Below are 16945 nucleotides of genomic sequence, written 5' to 3'. Positions count from 1 at the left end.
ATATCCTGAGTGGAATGCATGTAAAATGGAAAGGTTTTCAGACCTAGGATACTGAGGAATTCTTTTTCTGTGCAATTTATGTACTTAAGGTTTGTTGAGAGGAGTTAAATGGTATTTTCCAACAAGCAGACTTCTCAAATTGACCTGGGGCAAGAGAGTTTATTTAGGCCTTTGTGTATTTATGCCTTCATGTGGTAGCTCAATAGCAATGTAAAGAATGCTGAATATGTTCAGGCCCTGTGCTAGAGCTTTCTCTGTTTTTCACATAGTCTCAGGAATTCTGGGGAAAGGGAATTTGCTGCCTGGAATATTAAACATACAAGTTTTATTAAACCATACATTTCATAAAACCAAGTCCTGGGAAATTCATGCAACAAATGCATTGATTCAGGTGTTACCTATGTGTGCAGAGTAACAGCTAGGCAGAAATAAACCTTGGTAAAGCAAACTGCTCTCCAAGGAGTACAGCTGACTTGATTTGGAACACTCTGGGCACCATAATTGCTTCACTTTTCGGGTAAGGTTTGTAAAAGGACCTCTAGGAAGTAAAGACATTTCTTCATGAAGACATGCTTATTGAGACTGAGTTAACACAATGCTGCCTGTGTTAATTTAGGCTTACTTGTACAAAACAGTCCCTTAAAGATGCACAGTGGGGTTCATGTACTTGTGGTTCCTCTTCCTAAAGACACACGGGAGAGCACTTAGCCTGGGCATATAGCCTATTTTCTGCTCTGCTTTGGCCTGTGTCATCCAGACTGGTCTGTGCAGGGGATGTAGCTCTTCCCCTCCCCACTCCAGGGCCTTGGTTCAGTTGAACAGAAAATTCCCAGCCTTGGTTTAAGGTAGATGAGAGGGATTACAAGAACACACATGAGAGTCAGAAAAACCCAGATTTATTGAAGGGCCCTGCCACTTACTAGCTGTAAATATTTAAAATTCTCTTAAGTTCTTACCATTGATCTAGAACAGCAGAACTTCCAGAGAAGTTAGCTCTCTCTAGTATGTTCTGGGAGTGCCTATCATCAGTTTAATGGCTAGCTCAACAGGAACACCTTCTCATTCTCTGTATGTGGTATGTGGCTCAGCAGTTCACCTTGGTGTGTCTTTGCCTTGAATGGGTTCCTTCTCTGGCCCTATCATCCTAATCCCTAGCACCTGTGAGCATCACCCTACATGGCAGAAGGGACTTTGCAGGTGTGATTAAGTTAAGGATCTTGTATAGAGGGATCATCCTAAATTATTGAAGCAGGATCACTGTAATTAGAAGTCTCCTTATACATGACAGAGGGAGGCAGGAGAATCAGAGAGAAGGGAATGTGACAGTGGAGGCAGAGATCAAAATCATGTGATTACTGGAAGGGGGCCTTGATCCAGAGAATGAAGGCAGCCTCTAGAAGCCAGAAAAGGAAAGGAAGCAGATTTTCTCCTGGAGCTTCCAGAAGAAATACAGCCCAGTGTCTTAGTTTGGGCTGCTCTAACAAATCACCACAGACTGGGTGACATGAACAAGAAATACTGATTTACTACTTTGGAGGCTGGAGACCTGAGATTAGAGTGCCCGCGTGATTGGGTGAGAACACTCTTCCCAGGTTGTAGACAGTCCAATTCTTGTAATGGCACATGGCAAAAAGAGAGCTAGTTAGCTCTGTCACCTCTTCGTGTAATCCCATTCATGAAGGCTCTACCCTTGTGACCTAATCACCTCTCAAAGGCCCCACCTCCAAATTCCAACATATTAGGTATTTGGATTAGGATTAGGGTTTCAACATAGGAATTTGGTGGGGACGCGCACAAACATTCAGCTTGTTGTACGCAGTGAGGCCATTTTGGACTTCTGACCTTCAGAATTGTAAGATGATAAATTTCTCTTGTTTTAGGCCAAGGTTATAGTAATTTGTTACAGCTGCAAAAAGAAACTAATACACATGGTTACAGTGTGGAGCATTTTATTTTTGCTTGCTCAGTGGAAATATAAGGGCTTTCTTGTTTGGATTCACCAATTAGTCAGAAACCTGAATGAGGGTTATTTTCCCTGGGTAATGATAGTATACATCTTCCTGTAGATAATCAGGAGTTTTCCATGATTAGGGCTGCATGTGCATCCCCAGATGTCAGTGAGCAATATTAGTTGCTTTTTTAAGATGAGTTAGGTTCCTTATTATGGGAGTGGGATGATGAGATCTGTTAATGATAGGCAGGTGAATTGAAATTACAGTGCAGACTTCTTTAAATAATTGGGTGAATTTGAAATTACTCTGAGGTTGTTAGAAACTTGAGCCACCTTTTGGGTGTTCAGAAGTGGCTGTAAGTGGAATGTGATGTGGTGGAACAGGTAAGTGCCTTTGGAGTCACAACCCAAGTCTGAGTCCTGAATGTTCAAGTCACTTAATTTTTCTGAATGTTGAGAAGAATAATGCTCCCCCTCCTGCCAACTCTCAAGATTGTTACAGGACCAAGTTAGAGAAAATGTGAAGGCTCTTTGTAGATTATAAGGCGTGAAATCTATAGAAAGCCTTTCATGTTGAAACTAGGATGGATGAAAATACTGCTGGTGATATTTTTTAAAAAAGGTAGAGTAGGGGAAAGGAGGAAACAGTCTGGAGGATAGAAGAGACAAAATCAAATAAGCTCCAGACCCTTTAAGACCTCTGGAGATTTTGGAAGATGAGTCTAATTGATATTGAAAGCAATCATGAGGAGAAATGTGATATCCCAATATTACTTCTGGTTTAAAAAAAAATGAACAGTTATCATGTCTTACTTTAATGTTAGAACTTGGGGCTCCTTTACAAATTACTCTTTCAAAGGCAGAAGTTCAATATATAGAGCTTTTCTCAGGATATGGAATTCAACCTGGCTTTGAGAATGAGGATGTTGGATCTTTTGCCCTGTGACTTCAGAGGTCAAAGGAGGGAAACGTGTAGCAGAGAGATGCAGCCAGCTTATGAATATCCTCTCCCTCCCCCCCACCCCCCAGCAAACTCTTTTGCTGCATCAAGACAATAAGAACAATCAGATGGTAGCTTCCCAACTTCTTGATCCTCCACATACACCCTTGGTCACTTCTTACGCAACCTTCCTTCTCCTTTCACAGTGGAATAGCCCCAGGGCCTCTGACCTGGATCTTATCACCTCTTTTTTTTTTTTATCTCTAGCCCTCTCCCTTTTCCCCCTCCTTTCCTTCAGGGTTTGGGCATGCTCAAGTCTCTACCATTTAAAACCACCCTTCCCCCACTCCCATGCACTCATCTGTCTACCGCCATATTGACTCTGTCTCACACCTAACCTCCAGGAAGCATTGTCTAAATTCATTGTCTCCACTTCTCAAATCCTGTTCATTCCTAATCTTCTCACAGTTCAGCTTTGATACCTATCGTGGCACGGTAACTGTCCTCAGGGTCTCTATTTGTTAAATCCAGGTGATACTTTCAACCCTTATCTTTCTTGACCTTAGGGTTGAATTGACCCTAAGGACTCACTCCTTGAAATCTCATTTTGCTCTTATGACAACACATTCTCCTGTTTTTCATTTTCCAAGTTTTCTTCTGGTTATTCCTATTCAGTCTTGATGATGTTTGTTGCCTCTTCCTGAAAATGTTGATATGATTTTGTCAATGATTTTCTGATGCTCTAACTGGGTACAGGCTCACCTGTTTATTAATATGACTATTTTTGGCATTATTTGTCTCTGAAATAATTTCATTAAAAATATAAATTGTGTATATATTTGTATTCTTCCCTCTGTCCCCAAATACTCAGAGTACTGAACAAAAATGATCCTCATCCATTGAACACTAGCAGTCAGGCTCTGCCTGTTCTTCTTTGATCCTGATTTATTGTATTTTGCAGTGTGAAATTTACTTTCTATAACTTTATGTTCTGACAAATACCCATAATGACTGATAAGATTTGTAAGTGATAATGTGAGTTGTTTGTTGCAAAGAAAGACAGGAAGTTGGTCATGCTGGATTATTACAAATTGAAACTTTTATAGTCGACACGGAAACAACTTAAGTGTCTATCAATGGATGAATGGATAAAGATGTGAGATTATATATATATGTTATATGTCGGTTACATATATATAATATGTATATAAAATGGAATATCATATAGCTGTAAAAACAAGAAACTCCTGCTGTTTGTGACAACATGGATGGCCCTTGAGTGCATTATGCCAAGTGAAATAAGATAGAGGAAGGCAAACACTGTATGTTATATGTGGAATCTAAAAAACAGAGAAGCACCTGGGTGGCTCAGTCGGTTAAGCGTCTGATACTTGATTTTAGCTCAGGTAATGATCTCAGGGTGGTAAGATCGAGACTCACTTCAAGCTCCGCGCTCAGTAAGATCGAGACTCACTTCAGCCTCCGTGCTCAGCAGAGAGCCTGCTTGAGGATTCTCTCTCTCCCTCTCCCCTCCCTCTGCCTCTCTCTTTCTCTCGAATGAATGAATGGATGAATGAATAAATAAATTCTTTTAAAAATAAAAAACAGAAACAAAAACTAAGCTTATAGATACAGGGAACAGACTGGTGGTTTCCAGTGGCTTGGGGGAATGGAATGGGTTACGGTAGTCAAAAGGTAAAAACTTCCAGTTATGAGTTCTGGGGATTAATGTACAGCATGGTGACTATATTTAATACTATTGTATATTTGAAAGATGCTAAGAGAGAGGCTCTTAAAAGTTCTTATCATAAGAAAGGTAGGGTGATGGTTATTGACTTATTGTGATCATTTCACAATATGTATATGTATCAAATCATTATATTGTATAGCTTAGACTAAAACAATGTTATATGCCAATTATGTCAGTAAAATTGGGGAAAAAAACAACTTGTACTATCTGAAATGTCTTCAGGCATCTGGTGGGGAAGTAGAGGGGAAAGATCAAGAAGCAGAAAGGTTTTCTTCAATAGACCTTTGACTTTAAAAAGAGTATCATAGGGGTACCTGGGTGGCTCAGTGGGTTAAGTGTCTGCCTTCAGCTCGGGTCATGATCCCAGGGTCCTGGGATTGAGCCCTGCATCGGGCTCCCTGCCCAGCGGGAAGCCTGCTTCTCCCTCTCCCACTCCCCCTGCTTATGTTCCCTCTTTTGCTGTGTCTCTCTCTGTCAAATAAATAAATAAAATCTTAAAAAAAAAAAAGTATCATAAACAGTGCAGCAGCCTGCGAGGACTGACACCAATACATCGATTGTACCTGGAAAAAAAACTGTGAGAGACTATGGCTGGAGGCTTTTCAGGAGTCCAGGGGCCTGACATGGAATGCCAGAAGCATCTTCATAGAGACCCCTATCCCTGAGGCTCTCATTTTCCTGCTGTTAAGTATATGTCACTCTTCCTACTTAATCTCATCTGCTCCATGGCTTAAATTTCTACCTAAAGGCCCAAATGGTCCTCAAATGTGTATTTCCAACCCAGACATCTCAAGAGACATTGTTGTATCAAGAATACAGGCTCTTCAACCGGACTATCTGGATTCATATACACTCCACTCCTTGGGAGAACTGTGTGGCATTGGGTGAGTCTTCTAACTTCTCTGTGCCTCAGTATCCCCATTTATAAAGTGGTGACATTAATAGTACTAACTTCAAAGGGTGGTAGAAAGGATTAAAGGCATCTGTAGAAAGCATGCAGACCAGTGCTGTAAACTGGTGGTAAGTGTAACAGAAATGTTAGCTCTTACTCTGTACTTGGATGTCCCTCAGGTGGTACCCGCAAATGCAACATGTCCAAACCTGAAGTCATCATCTCACCCTCCAGACCTGTTCTTATTAAAAGAATTGTCTTGAGAGTAGTGATTTTCCAGAATTTTTAAAAAACTATGTGCTTGTGTTGAGAATTTTAGGTCAAGAATAAAAATTGTGTCATAAGTTTAAATAGATGCAAATTTGGGGGTTATAAATATTGACATTGTAAAAATCTGTTACATTACTCTTTTTTTTTTTGATTTAACAAAAGTTTATTTCTCATTCCTGTCAAGTCCATCACAGGACTGTGGGACTCTCCACAGAACAGCTGCTCTCCCTGTAGGGGGCTCAGCATTCCACAGTACTTTAAGTGTCTGACCCCTTTTTCTGTTATGGGCTTGCAGGACTGAGGCTGGGAAAGCACTCGAGTCTTGCACCAACAAATAAAGCCTTTAGCCCAGATGTCACATTACTCTTAAATGTATCCATTGGATCTATATAGCATAGCAATTTTGTACTCACTAACCTGTAAAAAAATAGATGTGAACAAGCTCTTCATCAAAAGTCAGAAATTTTTCTTTATTCCTTTTATGTCCTTAAACTTGAATTCTATTTCACTTTCTTCCTAGAATTTTCTTCCTATATTTCTATTAATAAAATATATTTCTCCATAACAATATCATACATGCATACTGAAATTTTAAAAGTTAACTTCATGAGACCTTCAGGCTGCAATTGTTACTGAGCCATAAGAGTAGTTTTTATTACCGTGGTTATCATTATATAATTAAAAGCAAAATATGTATTCTAATTATTACTAGAAATAAAAAGTGAGCATGCTTCTCTTAATGAAATGAATGGGGCCTTTTCTTTCCTGATTAGTCCATGTACCCCTGGTTGATTATCATATATTCCTGGAGTGAGCTGGGGCTCAGTAACAATTTTATTTTTTTATTTTTATTTTTTAATATATGCACTTGAGCAACCTTGTCTGCTACAAAAGGAAGATAGAAAATAATTTTATTCAATTTCTTTAATTCCTTGAACTCCTGACTTACATGCCAAAAATCACATGATGATCCATCATCTAAAATTATTTTTAGTAATCCAGTACCTCAAATGCAATGTAGTCACCATTTTCCCCTGTAAATTTGCTCTTTTTCTTAATGTTCCTAAGAGCAGTGATTTCTCAGACCACTCATTGGGTTAGCTTTCAGTTTAGTTGAAAGCAATGAATTCAGAACCACTGGACTTACAATTTGTTAATCATTATAGTAATTAAACTTCAGAATTTCTGGGAAATGTATTAAAAAATGCTTTACCATGATTTAGCGAAAGAGTGGTAGCTATTTTTTTCCTCTTTTACTTGGAGGCACCAGATTTCATCAAATTTAGTTGGAAAGGATTAGGAAAATTAAAAATTGTTTATTTTAATGCACGTTTGCCAATTCAAGATTTTTGATAAAATGCCTTTATCTAATTATGTACTTTATATTTTCATCAGAGTCTTGGAGCTGCAGATTTAGTTCATTCAGTTTATGGAAAACATCCAATGTAGAATTCTTTGGTAAAGCTAGTCATTGCCAAACCACCCAGTCAAACCAGTTGCCTTCTGTCATTTGTCAATTTAAGTAAAAATGTTAACGTGTTCTATGAAAAGCATTTCGCTTTTGAATTTATTTGAGACGGATAGACAGATGAGACACAGTGTTTTGTTACTTAGATGAGGTAGGCTTACTAGGGCTTTGATTGTTTTATTCTTATGGGGATCTTCAGGAGCCATGTATAATAGTTGGAAGATGGAAGTTGCTAGATAGTTAAACAAAAATCATCATTTCCTCTGCTGCCCCTACTCCATATCTGACAACCAGGCAACTCAACTACAGGCCAAAATACCATGCTTCTGTTACCTTGCCTAGTCCTTACAAGAAATATGTATAATGTAGGGAAAGACATAATTTATAGTATCTTTATTAAAGGCAGCTTTGCTAATACTGGTATTTAAAAATGTTGCCCTGTTTCTTCTCCTGGGATTTTTCATGCCCTGGGGCGACGTGCCGTAGAGAGATTGAAAGGGTGAGAGGTGGGTGTGTTTCTGCATTAAATTGGGAAGGGGGAACTGTGCAAAGGTTGTGCAGTGGAAAGGAGAACTGGAATGACATCTCAGTCCCAGGGCTGTTCTTAGCTAGATCAGTCCTAGGAAGGAGTATATATGGAAGCTGAGGATCTGGGAATTCAGCCCCTTATATAACTATCTGTTGACTGTGTCCCCTTTGGGAAATCCTCATGTGTGTATCCCTGAGGTGCCTGTATCCATACCTTCATGAATGCCACTACCATCCTTACTGCTCAGAACAGGGTCATTCCTCCTTCCATCATCTCTCCCTCCCCTCATGGCTCATCAGTCCCCAGGCCCCTTCCGTTCTGCTGCTTAATAGAGTGACTATATAGTTGATCACCCAAGCCAGGATACTTTGGAGAGTGGAAAGGGCCACAGTGACCCCTATGCTAGGACAGCAGTAGTAAACAGGATTTATGGTCACCTCTTAACCTCTCCAGAATCCATCTCCATCTCTGAATTCTAGTGTAGGTCTGCACATGAGCTTGCATTTCTGTAAAAGCTTTCCAACCTGTCTTCCTGTCTTGGCTCATGCTGCCTGCAGTGTTTGTCCCACCGCTCATGCAGTCTTCTTTCAGAATGTCAACTTTAATGATGTCTCTCCTCTGGGGCTTGCAATTTTCTAATGGATTCCTATGGGGAAATTCTGGAATTTCTTTTCTTTTTTTTTTTTTAAGATTTATTTATTTTAGAGAGAGAGCACGAGTGAGCACGGGCTGAGGGGGATGGGACAGAGGGAGTGGGAGAGAGTCTTAAGCAGACTCCGTGCTGAGCGCAGAGCTGGTCTCGGGGCTTATCTCCCAACCCTCGGATCACCACCTGAGCTGAAATCAGGAGTCCGCTGCTTAACCAACTGTGCCACCCAGTTGCCCTGAAAATTCTGGAATTTCTTAAAATGGGTTACAAGATATGTGGCCCTTGGTTGCTTTTGAGCTTCTTCTTTTGCAATGTGGCTCCTATCTCCACCCCCACCCCCATCCTGCCCCAAACCACAGTCCCCATAAGGTACAGCTGCACGAGAACTACCTGCCGCTCCCTACCCACATGTGTGCACCAGAGTGTGGAGTGAGCTGCTTGCCTTGCCTGAACACTCTACTTGTGCTATACCCCTCTTCGTTTTACCTGGTGAAATCCTGCTCTTCTTTACCATCTCAGTTGAGCTGTCTCTGATGTCCCTTCCCTCCCAAAGCTTTCCTCTTACTTTCCACCCTAGACTTATTCCTGTCTCACATTACAAATATTGCATTATATTTGCCGGTTCAATTATATCCCCCATGTGGGGCGCCTGGGTGGCTCAATCTGTTAAGCATCTGACTCTTGATTTCTGCTCAGGTCAAGATCTCAGTGTCCTGGGATCGAGCCCTGTGTTGGGCTCTCTGCTCAGTGAGGAGTCTTCTTGAGGATTCTCTCCCTTGCCCTTCCTCCAGCTTATGCGTGTGCGCTCTGTCACTCTCAAATAAATAAATAAATAAATAAATATTTTAAAAAAACAATATCCCCCACTTGAGAGGGGAGATGTCCTATGCATCGCTCTGTTAGCACCTTCTGCCACTGGCAACTGAGTGATCTGTAATGTTAGTGAACAAAAGAACTCTCTCACCTAGACAAGTGGGCTGGCCAGGCCGGGGGTGAGGCCATGACATACCTTGCCATCTTGACTTTCTGTTTACTGTCTCCTCGATCCGCTGTTCTTTGAATTTATTGCTTTGCTGCTTTTATGAAAGACTTTTCTTGTTGTTCATTTTAACCAGATTTCATCAATATTAAAAAAAATAAAAAGCTTAACTGCGATGTTAGGCAGCTAGGTGGGACATGCGTGGGATCGTAAGGAATTACAGATAGATGATATTAGTGTGCTGGCAGCTACCGGGTGCTTTTCAGAATATTATCCTGTAGTAATAGGTCATGTGGTAGAAGGATGAGAATCTGAGTTCAGGTAATGTCACTGGGAGCTGTATGGTTGTGGATCCCATAATTTTAAAAAGTATACTCCTAATAAACAGTATTTTTAACAAAACAGTAGGTTTTTCGATTTCTTTATAGCTGATGAACAGTTTCTATTTAGAAAGGAAGAGATGTTTTTCTGGAGTTATTTTCTGTTTAGAGTGGGTCTGATCTCTTCCGAGCACAGTCATGTGATGCATCCTGAGAATTCAGGAGCTGACATGCTTGAAAGAACCCCAGGAATTGGGGAGAGTGAGCCTGCCGACCTGCTAGCCACTGGGTGTAGGCATGCTTTCCTCAGCGTAGCACCTGGAGAGGAGCAGAGCACGCTTTGATTGTTCTTCAGTTCCTTTGTTGTCTGTGTTGATGTTGACATGGTTTCAAAAATGCTTTTGAAGGACCTAGCTTTGTCTAGAGTCAGCTTCATGGTGCATTTTGAACTTAATTCTCTTACTTTTTTTTTTTTTTTTTTCTTTTCTCTCTTAGATGGTTGATTACAATAGGCACGAATGTGTCTTCCATGGGTCATGTATACTAAAATATTTTATCCCGTAGCTTTCATAAATTTGTTGTTTTCCAGGTTTAGGGAGGTGAGGAATTGAATTCTGTCTTGTATAGAAAGTTCTTTCTTCATTAATGGCACCTAGTACCCCTTTCCACCAAAAAACATTAAAAAGGAGGAACAGTTGAAAATGATAAAGGTACAAAGTATGTTAAAACAAAACTATCAGAAATGGTAGGAACCTCAGTGTGAATATATATATATATATATATACACAGACATACATACACATATATGCATATATATATACATGTACATATATATGCTTATATGTAAAATAAAGTATGTGGATATGCTAAGTAGTTTTGTCAATGAAACAGGCTTCCTGTGACCCATATCTTCTTAGTTTTATGTAAGTGTGTGATGGGAATATTGTTGATTTCTTTACTAAGAACATTTTATTAAGTTAGACTGTTCCTCTCCCTGGTTAAATCAAAATAAACTATGCAGGATGGAATTTCAGACAGTTGATTGATTGGCTGATGAGAAAGCAGTGGTTTCAGAGTTAATGGTTCCAGACATTTTCTTGATTAGTATTGGAAGCTAGTTTTTTTTTAATTTAGAGTTTTGATACTAACCTGTGATAAGTTGACCTTGATTTGACTTTATTCTGAATCTTAAGAGGATTTTCTCCATGAATATATGAAGATTTGATTGGGATGTTAGATATTAGCCTACTTGATAAAATGTATTTTATGTATTATTCTTATATTATTTTGTTTTAAATTTTACGAAGTTTCAAATATATTGCATGCTCTCAAAGCTAGGGTAGCTAGGTTATCTGTCTTTTGTGTGACTGAGTCCAGTAAAAGAGGTGCACCAGGACTTGTTCAAAGTTGGGCAGTTGCTTTTGGGACAGGCGGAAGGCAAGACATACCTACTTTCCCCTTTGGACTGTGAATTTTGCTATGAAAGTTGCTTTTTTGAGTTAATAAAAATAGGCCCTTTAAAAGCTAATGATATATAGGAGCTTAATTTTTTTCTTATAAGATATGCATCGGGGGCGCCTGGGTGGCTCATTTGGTTAACCATCTGACTCTTGGTTTTTGGCTCAGGTCATGATCTTAGGGTCATGAGATTGAGCCCCGTGTTGGACTCCATGCTGGGCGTGGAGTCTGCTTAAGATTCTCTCTCTCTTTTCTTCTTCCTTTGCCCTTCCCCCTGCTCAGGTGCTCTCTCTCTTTCAAAAAAAAAAAAGACTTGCATCAGTTTGTAGGGTATTTTATAGAGGATTTTTATTGAGGGAATTTCTTGTTTAAAATTCTTTAGTGTTATGTCCTTATTCTCATCAGCATCCCTGACTCAGAACTGTGAGGAAAGTAGAACATTTGTTATTTCTCATCTCCATTTCAGTCATGCAGCAAATATTTACAGGGTGACCACTGTGTTTCAGGAACTAGGGTGCAGTGGTCAGCAAGAGACAAGATCCTCAATCTCAAGGGGTTGATATTCCAGGGGAGACACAGACCATACATATGTGTTCAAATATCAGGTAGTGGGGCTCCTGGGTGGCTCAATAGGTTAAGCGTCTACCTTCAGCTCAGGTCATGATCCTGGGGTTCTGGGTTCGAGCCCCACGTCCAGCTCCCTGCTCAGTGGGGAGCCTGCTTCTCCTTCTCCCTCTGCCCCTCCCCCAGCCTCCCTGCCCCTGCTCTCTCTTGCTCTCTCTCTGTCTCAAATAAATAAATAAAATCTTTAAAAACAACAGCAGCAACAACAACAACAACAACAAGAAACAAATATCAAGTAGTGATGGGTGCTTTGGAGAAAATGATGTGCCAGAATGAGGAGGCTACTTCCTCATGGGTAGTTGGAAAAAGCATCTTGAATGGCAAGAAGGCAGGCAGAAGGAGCCAGCTGGACAGCAGCCCTGAGGCAGGGACAAATACGAGGTGTTCCAGAACTGAAAGAAGACCACTGATGCTAGATTATAGCAAGAAAGAGGGTGATGAAGTGGGAATGGTAGGGTTCACATTATATAGAGCCCAGCCACCTGGAGTAGGCTACATAGATGGCACTCTGTTGGGAGTTTCAAGCTGGGAAGATAGGGTCTGATTAAGGAGCTGGGTGTTTTGTTTTATTTTGTTTGGTGGGGGGAGGGATTGAATAGTTTTATTTTGGGTAGATGAAGCTTAAGATGCCCAGTGGACATCCACGTAGAGATGTCAGGTGAATAGTTAGGGTTCCTGAGAAACTAGCATCCCATTTAGGAGTCCCTAGGTTTTTAAAGTCGTGAGACTTTAGGGTTTTTGAGGTTATTAGGGAGAAATAGACTATAAGTGCAGAAGGAAGGGGGCAAGGCTGCCGTGTGCAGCTCTGCTCACTGTAATTTGGACACTCTGGAGTTGGGCACAGCCGTGTAGTGGCGCTGAGCTCGGGCTCCACATGCTACTTACTTCATAACCCCTGGGGCTGGCTTGGCTCCTCTGGGCCAAAGAACGTGGTTAGTTAAAGCTATGTTTGTGTTCAGTTACTAGAATAGAGTTTAAACAAACCCTATGTACTTTAATTAGTACAGTTTCAGAGTATGTCAGATTCAGGATTTTGTTTCAAGATGAAATGATCCCATCATCTGAACAGTGATGCCTCACTTATCCAGACGTTAGAAATGGGTGGGTAGCAACTTCAGTTATCTGAAATGTAGATGAAAATGACTACAGAAGAACGAATATCTCCTGAGCTGCCCAAAATTGATTTCTTAGAGTCCACTCACAGGATTTAGCACTTTACTCATGGGATCTGTCACTCCTAAGACTTTGTTTATTTTCATTTTAGGAAATTGGAAAGGAAGAGAGAGGAGATTATACCATTTGATGGCAAGAGTGTTAACCAATTTGCAGACAGGTTTTAAAACAGGAGTCTGTCTTCTGGCCAAGAGTTATTTTTATTCTTCCTATATGTAAAACGTGCCTGTTCTCTCAAGGTCTCCCCAAATCTCATTTATTATGACCTTAGAGGTCATAGTTGAGGTCCATGTTCTCATCAAATCAGACTCTTTGGTACTGTTCTTTCAGTTCAACCCCTTGAGTATGGTTCCTCTTGATCTGAAGACCTGTGAATTAAAGGGGTAAGAAAGATAAATCCACTCCCCTCCCCCACTACTATTCAACATATAGGGTAGGATAACTGGTAGAGACACTTCCATTTAGAATGGGGGGAAACAGACACATAGCAGTCACTGGTCCGTAATAGTTCCAAGATCCAGCCAGGCACATGTACCCATTTCTTTAATTAGATCTTGGCCTCACTGCCTAGGAGTGTTCACTGTAACAGTTGGCTTGGCTGGGCTTTTGGTTTTGTTCTCCCGAGTTTTCCTTCCTTTTCCATAAAAAGTAGCATGTGTTAGAAGCTATGTAGTGTCCTCAGCCTGCTTTTGCCCGATGAAGATTGGGGGTCCAAAGGCCTCTTTTCAGTGTGTAGCGTCTCTGCCCTTTTAGCCCAAGCTGATTTAATTCTTTTAAAAAGCATTGTGGATTTCTTATGAATCAATTTATAATCAACTCTATTAGACAAAGGCAACACCCATAAACCTCTTTGAAATAAGTTCTTCTGTACCTTAAATTTCTGTGAGGCTTTTGGGGAACAGTGCCCTTAAGATTCTTAGAGGACCTTGCTAGTTTGAAAGGATCGTATTTGATCTTTTTGAGGACTTAATAAAACTTTACAGTTGTATCTGTGGTTTCCTGACCGTGCTCTGGATTCAATCTTCGCCCAGAAGCCATTTCTTAATTGTAGCACTGTTTGCCTTCTGATACATCTAGGGATGAGAGAGGAGAGAATTTTATTTTCAAACCCAGTAAGTCCTGGCTTCTTTATATTTAACAGTTCCTTTTCATCTTATCTCTCTGCTCTTGGATTTCATTGGAAGCAGCAAAAGAAGCCAGTTGGCACTTTGAACGGTTGGTCTGTATATCTCCTTATCTAGATCCTCCAAATCATTAGGGACATCTTTTATTTTCCATGTTGCCACAGGCAACAGCATTGCTAAACTGTCTGCCTTTAATGAGTAAGGTCTCTTTCTTCCTGCTTCCAACAGTTTTCTCTCTACTTTCCTTTAGGCCCTCCCAGCAGCCTCCTTGAGGGACCGGAGGCTTTCTTTCACACTCTCCTTAAGGTCCTTCCTGCTGCCTCATCCAAAAACACACTGTGGTGAATGAAGGGAATGAAGCCAGATCCTGCAGGGCCTTATCTCATCATAAGGCCTTGGGGTTTTACTTTGAGTGAGAAGAGAAACCAATGGAGGATGTTGAACAGAAGCATAAAGTGATCTGACCTATGTTTTAAAAGAATTCCTTTCATTACACAGGCAGATGGAAGGATACCATTAAAGGAGTTGTTTAAGAAATCCAGGTGAACTGCAATGACTGCTTGGATCTGGGAGTGGTGAGAATTTACCTGATTCTGTTTATATTTTCAACATAGAGCCTACAGGATTTGCAGGTGGATCAAAGAGATAGATGCAAAAGAGGTTTTGACTGGAGCCAATGGAAGAGTGTTGCATCATGCACGGAGATGCAGGAGACTGCAGGAGAACAGGTTTTTCTAGGAGGGAGTAGAGTCATCATTTCCCTTTTGGACATGTAAAGTTTGAGATTCTAGTAGACATTTAAGTGGAGATGTCAAGTAGGCAGCTGGATTCAGGGGACAATTGTGGTCTGGCTATGCACTGGGAGTTGTCAATACTTAGATGGAATTTAAAACTATGAGCCTTTGATGTAAGATGTGAGCCTGGGGTGATCTAGCCTTCCTCCTGCTTACGGAGATAATGAGCAACCAGCAAAGGACATTGTGAAGGTGTGTGTGGCAGGTAAGGTCAGAAGAGAAGTCGGAGGGACAGGTGTCCTAGAAACCACATGACCAATGCATTTGAAGAAAGTGGGTGAAGACTCTGCATCCATCACTAGATTTAGCAGTAGGTGGTGGAGTGTGTTCTAAAGTGGGTTCAAGAGGGGAAAGAGCAAACATAGTGTAGAATAACTTTTCCCCCCAGAGATTTATTTTAAAGTGCAGAAGTGAAATGGGCAGATAAAGGGTCAAAAAGACATTGTTTTTCGTTTGTTTGTTTTTAATTACAGGAGAAATAAAGGCATGTATTGTGCCAGGAATGATTCTATAGAAAGGGAAACTTTTGTCCTGGATAGACAGCAGAAAGTTGCTGGAAACGTGTTCCTGAGTTGATGAGAAGGGATGGGATTCATTGGAGCAGGGACCCCTCATCCATAGTAATAGAAGACAGGACGCTGCCCCAGAGGCAGGCAGGTTGCGTAGATGTCCTAAGACATGCCCATTGTCTTCTGTTGCTTCAAGTCTCCATGAAATAAGCACGATCATCAACCGAGAGTGAGAAGGGTGGGGGAGAAAGTGGGAAGGAGTTATCTAGGTAAGTGAAAGAATAAAATGTGGTAGGATTCTCAGTCCCTTTGGGTTATTGATGATGAATTTAAAACAAGCCCATCTATGGTGGTGCAGTCTGAGTCTCCAGTTCTGACCAGCCTGTCAGGTGCTGGCATGGAGAAGGCAGAGAGTTGTGGGGTTTTTTCGGTGGCTATTCTGGAGGGAAGATTGTGAGAGAGAAAGGAGGAAGATGGAAAGTGACACTACAATGGATCGTGAGGGAAGTGGGGACCTGGTGGGGGTGGAAAGGAGGGACTGTGAAAAGCTGGTAGGATCACTGAATTTTGTGTCCTGGTAGGATGGGAATTGTAGAGGGAGTGAGCTGAGAAAAGAGGAGTTGGGTAGTTGAGGGTTAGAATCTTGAAACTGAGGGTTATACATTCCTATCTAGACAATGCTCCAGAGAGTGGTTTGACCTGAGGTTATACATGGAAGGGGGTTCAGTTCCTTGGATCTTCTGTTCTATACCTCTGGGCAACTTGTTTATATATTCAGTGTTTCAGTTTGCTTATTTGCGAAATGGCAATTATAGTAGTTCCTACTTCATAGAGTTATTAAGAGGTTTAAATGAGTAAATACATGCAAAGTTTTCAGTGCTTGGCACATGGTAAACATTTAATAACTGTTGGCTATTACTACTGTTCTTTCTTTTTTTTAATCATTATTTCTATAACTTCAGGGTCCATGGTTGAGAACTGAGGACTAGTCCCTGGGGCCACTGACACTTCATGCAGAGCCAGATGATCCAACAGTGATACATTGGAGTCTACTTTAACTGAAAAAAGAAGCCCAATTAAAACCTACCCTTCCCGCAGCCCTATGTAGATTGTCCAATGACAGGCCCTTGTTTTTGTTCCTGCTGTGTGTTAGCTCTGTTAATGGTGGTTTTACCTGAGGATCTAAAGCTTCTGTGATTCATACCAAGGAGCAGATTAAAACCATGTCCTGTTAATGTTGCTTAGAGGTCACGGGGTCTGTCTACAGAGGCATTGGAAAAAGCACAAATAACTATCACCGCAGTGATGGATTTCTCGGAACATATGTGCAAATTATGTTGAGTCCTATAACTCCCTAGGAATGAACTGTAGTGTCATTTTTTTTTTTTTTTTTGAGATCTTTGTAGTTCTGTTGTCCCCTCAGGATGGTCAGCTCTTTTTATACTACTCCCTTAGATCAAGAGATGGCTTTTTTTATGCTGACAAAAACTATGTGTGCTTTTAAAGCCTTTTTCT

At 40.8% G+C, this 16945-nt stretch overlaps 1 protein-coding gene across 4 annotated transcripts in view; it reads left to right on the top strand.

Moving 5' to 3' along the window:
* EPB41L4A (erythrocyte membrane protein band 4.1 like 4A) overlaps positions 1-16945 on the top strand; it is a 240904-nt gene that overhangs the window by 104607 nt on the left and 119352 nt on the right. The window lies entirely within an intron of this gene.

The sequence above is a fragment of the Zalophus californianus genome, chromosome 5 (assembly GCF_009762305.2).
Source record: "Zalophus californianus isolate mZalCal1 chromosome 5, mZalCal1.pri.v2, whole genome shotgun sequence".
Taxonomy (NCBI): domain Eukaryota; kingdom Metazoa; phylum Chordata; class Mammalia; order Carnivora; family Otariidae; genus Zalophus; species Zalophus californianus.
Note: the sequence above shows the minus strand (reverse complement) of the source record. Positions and strands in the feature narration are given on the sequence as shown.